This window comes from Juglans microcarpa x Juglans regia, chromosome 3D (genome assembly GCF_004785595.1).
Source record: "Juglans microcarpa x Juglans regia isolate MS1-56 chromosome 3D, Jm3101_v1.0, whole genome shotgun sequence".
In the NCBI taxonomy this organism is placed as follows: domain Eukaryota; kingdom Viridiplantae; phylum Streptophyta; class Magnoliopsida; order Fagales; family Juglandaceae; genus Juglans; species Juglans microcarpa x Juglans regia.
The window spans coordinates 31,382,594-31,393,053 of record NC_054598.1 but is presented as its reverse complement, the minus strand read 5'-3'; the positions used below and the strand labels follow the sequence as shown (position 1 = coordinate 31,393,053).

At 40.3% G+C, this 10,460-nt stretch overlaps 1 pseudogene; it reads left to right on the top strand.

Annotated features, from left to right (window-relative positions):
• Nucleotides 1-6,250: 6,250 nt before the first annotated feature.
• LOC121255218 lies at nucleotides 6,251-7,671 on the top strand (annotated as a pseudogene).
• The last annotated feature ends 2,789 nt before the right edge of the window (nucleotides 7,672-10,460 follow it).

The window sequence follows — 10,460 nt, the reverse complement described above, 5'->3', positions numbered from 1 at the left end:
TTCTGCAAAAGAGCCCCAAGTTTACTCGAAGAGATGGACTTCGACGACGTCGTATCCATGGTGAACGAAGACGAAGAGCTTTAAAGTTCAACCTGCTCTGCTTTCTTTTGCTTTGCCATTGAGGAAGCTGAAGCAACCACTCCAGCCCAAGGAAATGGTTGCATTGGCGCTGAGAAATTTGCTGCATTGATGGTCGTAGTGAAATGAAATTTGCTTTATTCTGCGTTGATGAAGGCAGGTGGAGGTGAGAAATTTGCAAAGTATCACAAATTGAGAAATTTGCAGAATATTTGGGCGGCTAGGGTTTGAGCTTGAGGAGAAGTTTGTATTTATACGGACGGGTCGACACCGAAGATAAAAACCCGTTTCTAGTCGGGTTGAGACTCGACAAGATAACAACCCGATAAAGTTAGATCGGGTGATTTTAATCGGGTCTTTTGGTTTCTCGATTTTTTTGCACAGCCCTACGTACACCAATAATCTTGTTGAACTAATATACTCCTTCAGCAGTGCTACACCGTGTAGTTTATATGTTTTTTTTCTTAAAAAGAAATTTATAAAATCTTTAAAAAATATTTTTTTAATCATTAATTTTAAAAAAAAAAATTATCAGACCGAACTGTCGGTGAAAGTAGTTTTCCTCATCTTTTACGAAAAGCCGACAAATTAATGTCACAGCTCTGTCTTCTCCAAGCACAGAATGTCGGACTCGGCGAGTCGAATCGAAGGAAATGGGTGGGGTATGTAATGCACTGCATATATAAGTTCTTGTATCTGTTCTTGGTCAATAAAATTGATTGAAAATCGGTCCCATTTTGTTCGCACACGAAGGGTTATTTACTAGGTTAATCAATCACCTCTCATTTCCGTACGTTGTCTAAAGTCTATATATTTACAAGCTGGTCTAATCCAGAAAAATTAAAAATAAAAAAAATAAATAGTACTGGTCACACCTGGAAGGTTTGGAAGGCTCGCATGAAGCTTCCAGATTATTACAAAAGCCAAATGAAATTATCATAGAGCATTTATATATCTATGCTCAAATACAGATAAAATAAAATAGTAATGGTTCAAAATCATCAATCAAAGACAATTATTTTGGATTTTTTTTCTTTATTTTTATTTTTTTATCGTTGATATGTTAATGTAACATCCCGCTCGTTCCTTTTGACGTGCGTTCTTTTCTTCTGATGTAAGACTTCTCCTTTCTGACTTTAGTAAATTTCGAGGGCAGAAATTATGTAACAGTCCGTCCCTTCTCTCTAACGACTGCGAGCTTTGTTATGCATGCCACACTCCAATGGCGTGTTTTTAAAGAAACTATGTGATTTCTAAAGCTAGCTTTGTGTTTTGAAGTTATGTGTATTCTCATCGTTATTTAATTAAGTAATATTTTAAATAATTCAATTATAATATCTTTGAAGAGCTTCAAAAATATTATACTTGTGGGGAATCATTTTATATAAATGATTCCAGTTATTTAAAATGTTATGAGATTTAAATTATGCTTAAAGCTCTAATTAAATTAAATGTTTTATTCTTTAAAGATATTAAATAAGACTTCATCATTTTATTAATGATGAAAAAATATTATTTTATAAACTAAAGTTAGTTTAAATAATGTTCTATCTTATTCCTCTCAGTACTTTTAATTAAGTTAATGTTTATGCATTTTAAATCAGTGTTTGAGATTCGTCGTTAGATCGTTGCGTAGATCCCCAGACGTTGGGTTTTAGAATAAAACGCCAGCCCCTCTCTCTTTCTCCCTCACTTTTCCCTTCCCCTCTCTCTCCTTCGGCTTGCATTGCACGACACCTTCTCTCACCCAATTCCTCCACTGCCCAGCCCAGCGCCGTTGTGAGCCAGTGAGCCTCATCGCCCCTTCCACCGACCCCACCTCACTCCGGCGAGTCCCCCTACACCGGTCTCCCTCTCTTACACTCTCTCTCGGCAGTGCACAGCCCGAATGGGCTTGATGTTGCTGCGCCGCTGTGCGCCGTCCTCCGGCGCCACTACCTCCATGGTAGCCTCCCCTCCCACAGGCCATCCTCCTCCAGCAAGCTCGGCCTCCATCGTGTAGCCCTCCCTCTCCTTTCCATGGTAAGCAACCGAAATGGGTTTTTACCCATTTCTCCTCCTTGTGCCGTCATATACGGCCAGCCACGGCCACCAAGCACTGCCATGAACTTCCCTTTCCCTCCCCCTTCCTCCTCCACTTGACCCGAGGCCCATAGCCTCTCACCAATGTACGCCGCCACCCATGGCATGTGACTGCCATCTCCAGCCTCCTCTAGCCACCACCGACACATCCCAACCACCCTTGGCACCGATCTGCCACCCATGCACGCACACTCTCCCTCACTCTCTCTTACAGCATCTCTCCCTCTCACACGGCCATTCCTCTCTCCACCACAATGGACCGCCGTGCCACCACCACCGAGCCTCCACAGCTCCACCAGTAGCCTCCCTTGACCTCCCTTAGCTGAACCCTAGGTCCAAACCACCACTTTATGTGGTGGGTAGCCATTGCACGTGATGGACAGCCACTGTGCATGCCTGACCGCGACTGTACACGGCTAGACTGCCGTGTTACGTTCCTTTCCACCATCACAAGGCCACCATGAGCCTTTCCAAGACCACAGTTAGCTATCCAAACACCTAAACAGCCACCGTACGTGGGTTAGTCGCCACGTACGACCCTTTCGACATCATCATCTATGACGGTCAACGAGCAAGACATGGGTTATCCCGTCAATAGTATAACCCTCTATCCCTTGTTATTTATGTTAGATGTTAATTAGTTGATTAAGTTGTAGACTGTGCTGTTAGTATGTGTGGAGTTCGCTGTATTGTGATGTGTTGTGTAGTGAAGTGTTGGGCATATCTGTGTAATGCGCTGTGAAGTGTTGGGCATAGTTGGGAAGTGTGTTGTGAAGTGTTGTGGACTGTGTTGTGTAGTATGGTTGTGGAGTATGTGTTGTATTGGTGACGCGGTATGTGGAATGGGAGTAGTACATGCTGAGTGTACTCTGTGTGTGGCGTAGTGTGTATGAAGGAAGTACATGCAGAGTGTACTCCATGTGGTGGAGTGATGCACCATAAGTGGTGATGTGACGTAGCATGTGAAAATAGAGTATACATGAAGTGTACTCCAAGAGGTGCAGCGACACACCGTGTGGCGTGTTATAGAGATAAAGATGATTGTGTGGTTGATGGGCATAGAGCGTGGTGAGTAGTGTCGAGAACTGTGGAACAGTGTCCCAAAGTAGTTATGGTGTAGCCTGTAGTCTGAGGTGACAGGTGTCACCGTAATTGACTTATGGTTGGAAGTATGGGTGAAGTAGTAGAACAAGTAAGAGTGCGCAACGAAAGCATGACTGGGGAATATCATGAAGTGACATGGTTACCAGCAGTCGTGCTTATGACGGGTGAGGAGTTAGCGTAGGAATGGGGCAGTGGGATCGTAACGAGATGTCATGATGTGATAAGAGTACGTGAGGAACCGTAATCGTGATGAGTTAAGAGTTGGCGTAAGAATGGCATAGTGAGATGTCAGGTGATGTGACAAGGTCACGGTGTAACTTGGGAGTAGTCTCGAGCTATATGACGTGACATAAGGCGTAGTTGTGAATTGAGTCTTGTCGTATTAAGTGTTGGGATGAACTGTCAAAAGAGACGGGTAGCATGAAGAGTCCTGCTAGCCGGGTTAAGAGAAGATTGGTATCGGAGTATGGTGCTTGTTACACAAGCAAGTGATCAACATGTTATATGTTGATCTCAGGTGATAAGGGGGTAAGGCACGTGTGTAATCTGGTTAGACAAATGTGCCAGACGGATTCACCATATGTAATGGGTAATCTGTCCTGAGCATAGTTACACGGTGCTTAAGTCTCAGAGTTGGCTTAGAGCCGTGTGGCTTGTATGGATGGGAATGAGGATTTAGTACGGGCTAAGATGCATAGAGGCAGTGACAGGTGTATTGTTAAGATTGGGATGCGTGATTCCATTGATCGAAATCATGAGTGGGAATGTAGTTAACAGGAAAATGAAGATGATTGTCTTAGTGTCTTAATCTTAAGGTGAATCAAATGTTCAAGTGTTCACTTTTGTGATGAGCACTCGAGGCAAGAACGTCGAGTTAGGAAGAGATAGTGACCGTAAGTGGTCTCCGAAGGTGTTAGTATAGTAAAGGGCACGTAAAAACATGGGATAGAATGAGAGCATTCCAAGTAAAGTGTAGCTTATATCTTCTAAGTTAAGTTGCTTATGTATAGATAGAAAATAATGCTAAGGTTATGTGTATACATGTAGGTTATTATCTGACACGCACATGAATGGACTGCATAATATGAAAATAGCATGGAGTCCAGATAAGTATTGCGTTCATACTTTTCTAGAGTTTTCTAAAATACAAGAAACAAAAACGAAACGCTTTTCTTTACTTACAAAACGAAAGATTTTCCTTACGTACGAAACGAAATACACACGAAAGATGTTTTACGAAAGCATGCTAAGTGTTCAAAGGTATAAGTATGTACGGCCCCTCCTTGGCAGCCCCTTTTTACGCAGCCAAAAGTATAAATTGTACGCATATGAATGGATGACTATACGCTGTATCTATTGTATGTATTTTTCTAAGAAAAACCAATGTTGCTTTAACTGATACTTTTACAGATGTCATGAAAAATGATGTTTAAGCCCTTGCTTTTTAACAATGTTTTCTGTAAACCGAAAGGATAGAGCTGAAATGAACTGAAAAATGAAAGAAGATTTTTGGGCTTACGTCCCAAACGATGTTTTTCTCATGAAATGATGTTTTCTCATTAAAAGAAATATTTGCTCATGAAAGGACTGTTAAATGAAAGAAAAGAAAAGAATGAACGCTCATGCACATGAAAGAATGAAAGCTCCAGCTTTTTAGAGCTGACATGAATGAATGAATGAAAAGCAATGAAAGCATGAAATGTATGAAAACACTTAACGACCATATAAATGAATGGCAAAGGTACTAATGAATGGGCAGATTATAATGCCGGATAAGTAGTACTGATAGTGTACCTAGTGCTGCCCCCTGATTGAAAAAGGATTCCCAACCCGTGGCCACGGATAGAGTCCGGGTCCAAAGGAAGACTGCTAACCCCAGCACACGGGACGTAACAGTGTGTATCGGCTAATGAAAGTGATAAGAAAGAATGGATGAACGCATCGAATTCTTGAATAAATGAAGGCACTGACGGTAGACACGTTTTACGAAAAGAAAGTGTCATTTAGAAGAAAAATTCCATCTAGTGATGTTTTCAAAAAGAACGCACGTATGCACGCACGCACGTACGTATAGTATATATGAATGATGAATGCATGAATGAAAACCTATGTTGTTATATTTTAACTACATGAAGTAATACTTACGAGTCATCGACTCATTTTAGTTTTTATGCATGTCCCTCCCCCTACAGGGACAAAATGAACTGTACGCGTCAGGACGGACACGGCCCATGGGAAAGAGCACGAAAGTCTAGGCATGAGATTTTAAATGTATGAGAGGTATTTTTATTGTAAGATTAATATTTTCTGCTGTAAATCTCTTTTATTCTAAAAGTACATTTTATTTTATAACGCAGAGTCTTGCATCCTGGGTATGAAAGTAAAAAGTTTTAAATAGAACGGTAATTCTCGTCGTCTTTTTTAAAATTATTTTGTAAAAGCATGCTTATATAATTTCTTTAGATTTAGAAAGTTCTTAAGAGATATTTTTATTGGAGCTTGAAATTGTATAAATTGCACACATTGAAAATATTTGGGGATGAAGGCTTTTTAATTTTTATGAGATTTTTTTTTTATAAATTTTGTAAAAGTTGTTTTAATTTTCTATGTAGGTACACGAATTATTTATTTATATATACACATATATATATATATATATTAATATGAATGGTTGGTAGAGAGTCGAGTCTGAGAAAATTAACTCATTATGGGGCCCTGGGGGTTCCTACCGTCTCGTTGGGGGGGGTTGTGTGTTTCGCGCTGGACCTTTTGGCATTAACTCATTATAAATAACACCAAGAGTAGGAGAGGGCCGAGCTGTGCCATGTGCAAGTGACTTGAAACATGGGTGTCTGGTTCATCATCCTCATCTCTCTCTCTCTCTCTCTCTCTCTCTCTCTCTGGTTTTGCATCAAATTTCTCTTACATCTCCTCTCCAATTCCACCAAAACAGAACAATCTTTCCTCCGTAGCCTGTCCCTCAAGTATGGGCCCGTCACTACTCTCCATATTGGCTCTGAACCCGTCGTTTTCGTCACCTCCTACTCGGCCGCCCATGAAGCCCATGTCCGGAACAGTGCCGCCTTCTCGAGCCGTCCCTCGATCGTCCCTCTCAGCTCCGTTCTCAGTAATAACCGCAAGGTATTGGTGGATCTACCTAGGCCAGACTTGGCGTGTTCTTCGTCGTAATGTCAACTCTGAAGTTCTCCACCCTGCCAGTCTGAAAGCTTACTCTCTGGAACGCAAGCGGATCTTGGGAACATTGGTTAACAGCTTCAACCAGTGTTTCTTGCATGGCGATCAGCCCGTTCATGTGTTCGATCATATCCACCATGCGGTTTTTTCCTTGTTCATTCTCATGGCTTTCGGCGATGTCAACGATAGCACGATTAGAGAAGTTGAACGCATTCAAGCTGAACTTATTTTCAACTACGAGCAGTTTGGGGAAGTTGCTAGCTGTTCAGAGATCGTTGGAAGAGGTACTCGAATATCTTGAAGTCAGGCTGAAATAATCTTGCCTCTAATCAGAGCTCGAAAGAAGTTAAAGCAAGAGGAAAGGAAACAATCCGAGTTGGTATCATACACAGATACCTTACTGGATATGCAAATGAATGATGATCATGATCAGGAAGCTGGCAAGCTTGAGGAAGCCGGTATACTGAGTTTGTGCTCAGAGTTCATCAATGCCGGCGCCGACACAAGCCTAACAACGCTGCAGTGGATCATGGCAAATATAGTGAAGCACCAATATATTCAAGCCAAGCTTTTTGCTGAAATCAAGGCCGTTGTGGGGTAAGGAGCTGAAGAGATTAAGGAGGAAGATGTGCAGAAGATGACATATTTGAAAGCAGTGATTCTCGAGACTCTAAGAATTCACCCTCCAAGTACCGTCTTGGTACCGCATGCAGTCTCAGAAGATGAAGAACTTCTTGGCTACAGAATCCCGAAAGATACGACAGTGAACTTCGTGATATCACTGATGGGGCGGGATCCAAAGGAGTGGGAGAATCCAATGGAGTTCAGGCCGGAGAGGTTGCTGAATCGTGGAGAAAATGGAGAACCAGATCGAGCGTCTGATGTTACAGCGTACAAGATGATGCCGTTTGGTTCAGGGAGGAGGATCTGTCCGGGGAAAAGATTAGCCCTGCTTAATCTGGAGTATTTTGTTTCAAATTTGGTGTGGAATTTTGAGTGGAAACCAGTGGACGGAGAAGGTGTTGAACCTTTGGATAAGGAGGTGTTCTTGACGGTGATGAAGAATCCTCTGCGAGCCCACGTGTCTCCAAGAATCAAATGAAAGCTTAGGATTGTAGCAATCTAGAATAATAATAATAATACATGAATAATGCCTATTAATTCGTTTGTTTTGCTAATTTAGATGGTTGGCCACGCTGATCTTTTCGTGTATGGCTTTATGAATTGCCGTTATGTTTGCTAAAGGGAAATACTTTAAATATATAGAGATTAGATAAAAGTAAATTTCTAAATTAATGTAGCTTAATGTGATACGTCAAATTATTAAGTTATTTTTATTATAAAATAAATCTAACGAATTCTATAAAATCACATCAATTTATAAATTTATTTTTTTATAATCTTTTTGTATGTGTAGCAATTTTCTTGATAAATTATTGTTTCTACATTCTATGCAGAGTACGCATGGTACAATTTTATCAGCATGCCCAATGCATGCATGGCATGATTCCAAGAGCAATGTTAATGAATGATCTGAATATTCCCATAATCTATGGCTTTAGAATACAAATAAACAACTATGGTTTTTTCCAAGAATGTGGATGCTGTTAAACAACGTGAGCTGCTGCAGTTATGGGGTGTGCACACTTTCTAGCAGTATGATAGATATCTTGGATTGCCTAATTTTGTAGGTAGATCCAAAGTCCAAGATTTTGCAGGCATTAAGACTTGGGTGTGGAATAATCTGCAGAGTTGGAAAGGGAAACTTCTTTCTCAAGGGGGTAGGGAAATACTTATAAAAGCAATGGCTTTATCCATACCCACCTATTCTATAAGTTGTTTTAAACTACCATTGACGTTGTGCCGGGAGCTTGAGAAGATGATGTCAAGGTTTTGGTGGGGTCAAAGGAGTGATGAACGGAAAATACATTGGTTGAGTTGGAAGAAGTTGTGTGTTTCAAAATTTAGAGGTGGGATGGATTTCAAGGATCTACACATTTTTAATATGTCTCTTTTGGCAAAGCAAGGTTGTCGGTTGCTACAAAATGAGAATTCCCTATTACATAGAATTTTTAAGGCTAAATACTACCTAAATTGTTCTTTTTTTCCAAGCCTCTTTAGGCCGCAACCCTTCCTATGCGTGGAGGGGTATTTTTTAGGCTAGGCGATGGCTGTTGGAAGGTTGCAGATGGCGGGTTGGTAGTGGGGAAGCAGTGAAGATTTGGAAGGTTCCTTGGTTACCTGGTCCTAAAATTTTGCATCCTGAATTAGATAGCAGACATGGGTCTTATGTTGATGAAGAGCAAACAGTTAACAGTCTCATTGATAATACTAGTAGATCTTGGAATGCACAGGCGGTTAGAGCTCTCTTAATCCAAACACAGCTGAGGATATTTTCAAAGTCCGTTTGGGTTCAACTCCGGTTTTGGACAGATGGATATGGGATAAGGAAGTGAGTGGGAAGTTTTCTGTCAAGAGTGTGTATAAGCTTATCTAAAATCTGTTGGCTGGTTGTAGGGGTGAGTCATCTTTGTAGATGCAAGACAGAAGTTTATGGAGGAAGATATGGCATATGAAAGTTCTAAGGAAGATTAAAAATTTCGCATGGAAGGCCTGTCACGATATATTACCAACCCTTTCTAATCTCAGGCGGAAAAAGGTTGATGTGGAGTCTGTTTGTGGTTTTTGCCATGCTCATGAGGAAGATATTAATCATGCTTTACTCATTTGCTCTACCATTTCTAACTTGTGGCAACATTTTTTTCCATTGTTACAACAGTTTCCACAATCTTTGAGCTTTATTGATATGGTGAGAAGGTTTGACAGGTAAGGTAATGAAGTTGCCTTAACTGAGTTTTTTATTTTGTGCTAGTTTATGGTACATGAGAAATCTTTGGCAGATGGAGGCAAAATTGATACAACCAATCCACGCAACTGACAATGCTTTATCTCTGTGCAAAATCTTTAATGAGGTGCGAATTTCAACAGCCCGGGAGATGCGCACGATTTCCAAATGGCAAGCCCTAACAGATGGTTTTCTCAAGCTGAATGTAGATGGTGCAATGTTTACTGATCCGAGGAGAGCCAGAGTTGGGATTGTTCTAAGAGATATGCATGGAGAAATTGTGATGGCAGCTAGTAAAAACAAATAGGATGTTGATGGGGCGGCAACTATAGAATCCATTGTTGTGTTGAGAGGCCTACAATTATGCCTTTCACTTGGAATTCCTAAATTAATTCTTGAATGTGATTGTCTGACTGTGGTACCGGAATTGCAATCAACAGAGGAATCGTGGGCTGGTGCTGGTAATTTGATTAATGATGCTAAGCTGCTAATGGGGCGTTTCCAGGAGGTTTGTGTCCAACATGTTAGTTGCATTGGGAATGGAGTTACTCATTCTTTAGCTAGATTTGCTTGGAACATTGTTGATATTAATGTTTCGTGGGAGCAGATCCCTTTTTTTATTAGTCATGCACTTTGGTTTGATACCAATTGATGTAATGTTGCTTTTTCAATGAAGTTTCTTTTCATAAAAAGAAAAAAAGAAAGAAAAAAAAAGAAAGAAAGAATATAAATAACATGATCAGTTCAATAATAACATGATCTAGCTAGGAGACATGTATTATTTTTTTAAAGCAATATTATATCATATATAGCAAATTAAATCAGCAAATGAAGTGAAATCCTCAAGAATTGTGCATGCATTCGTACGTACGTTAACATCACACACATATATATATAGAATCAGGCCAAGATACAGATAGCATATGATTCTCTCTTGTCATTGGTTTGTTTATCATTATCATTCCCAAGTATTGAACAAAATCCGGCCTATTGATCGGTATGTTTTGGAGTCGAATTCATCGAATATAACTAGTTCCGGTGTCAAATGGCAGTTCAGTGTGATAAATGTGTCAGATTTTTTTTGATTTGGCACACATCCATAAAGATATTACACAAAAGTAATTTTATAAACTGATATGATTTTATATAGTCTGTT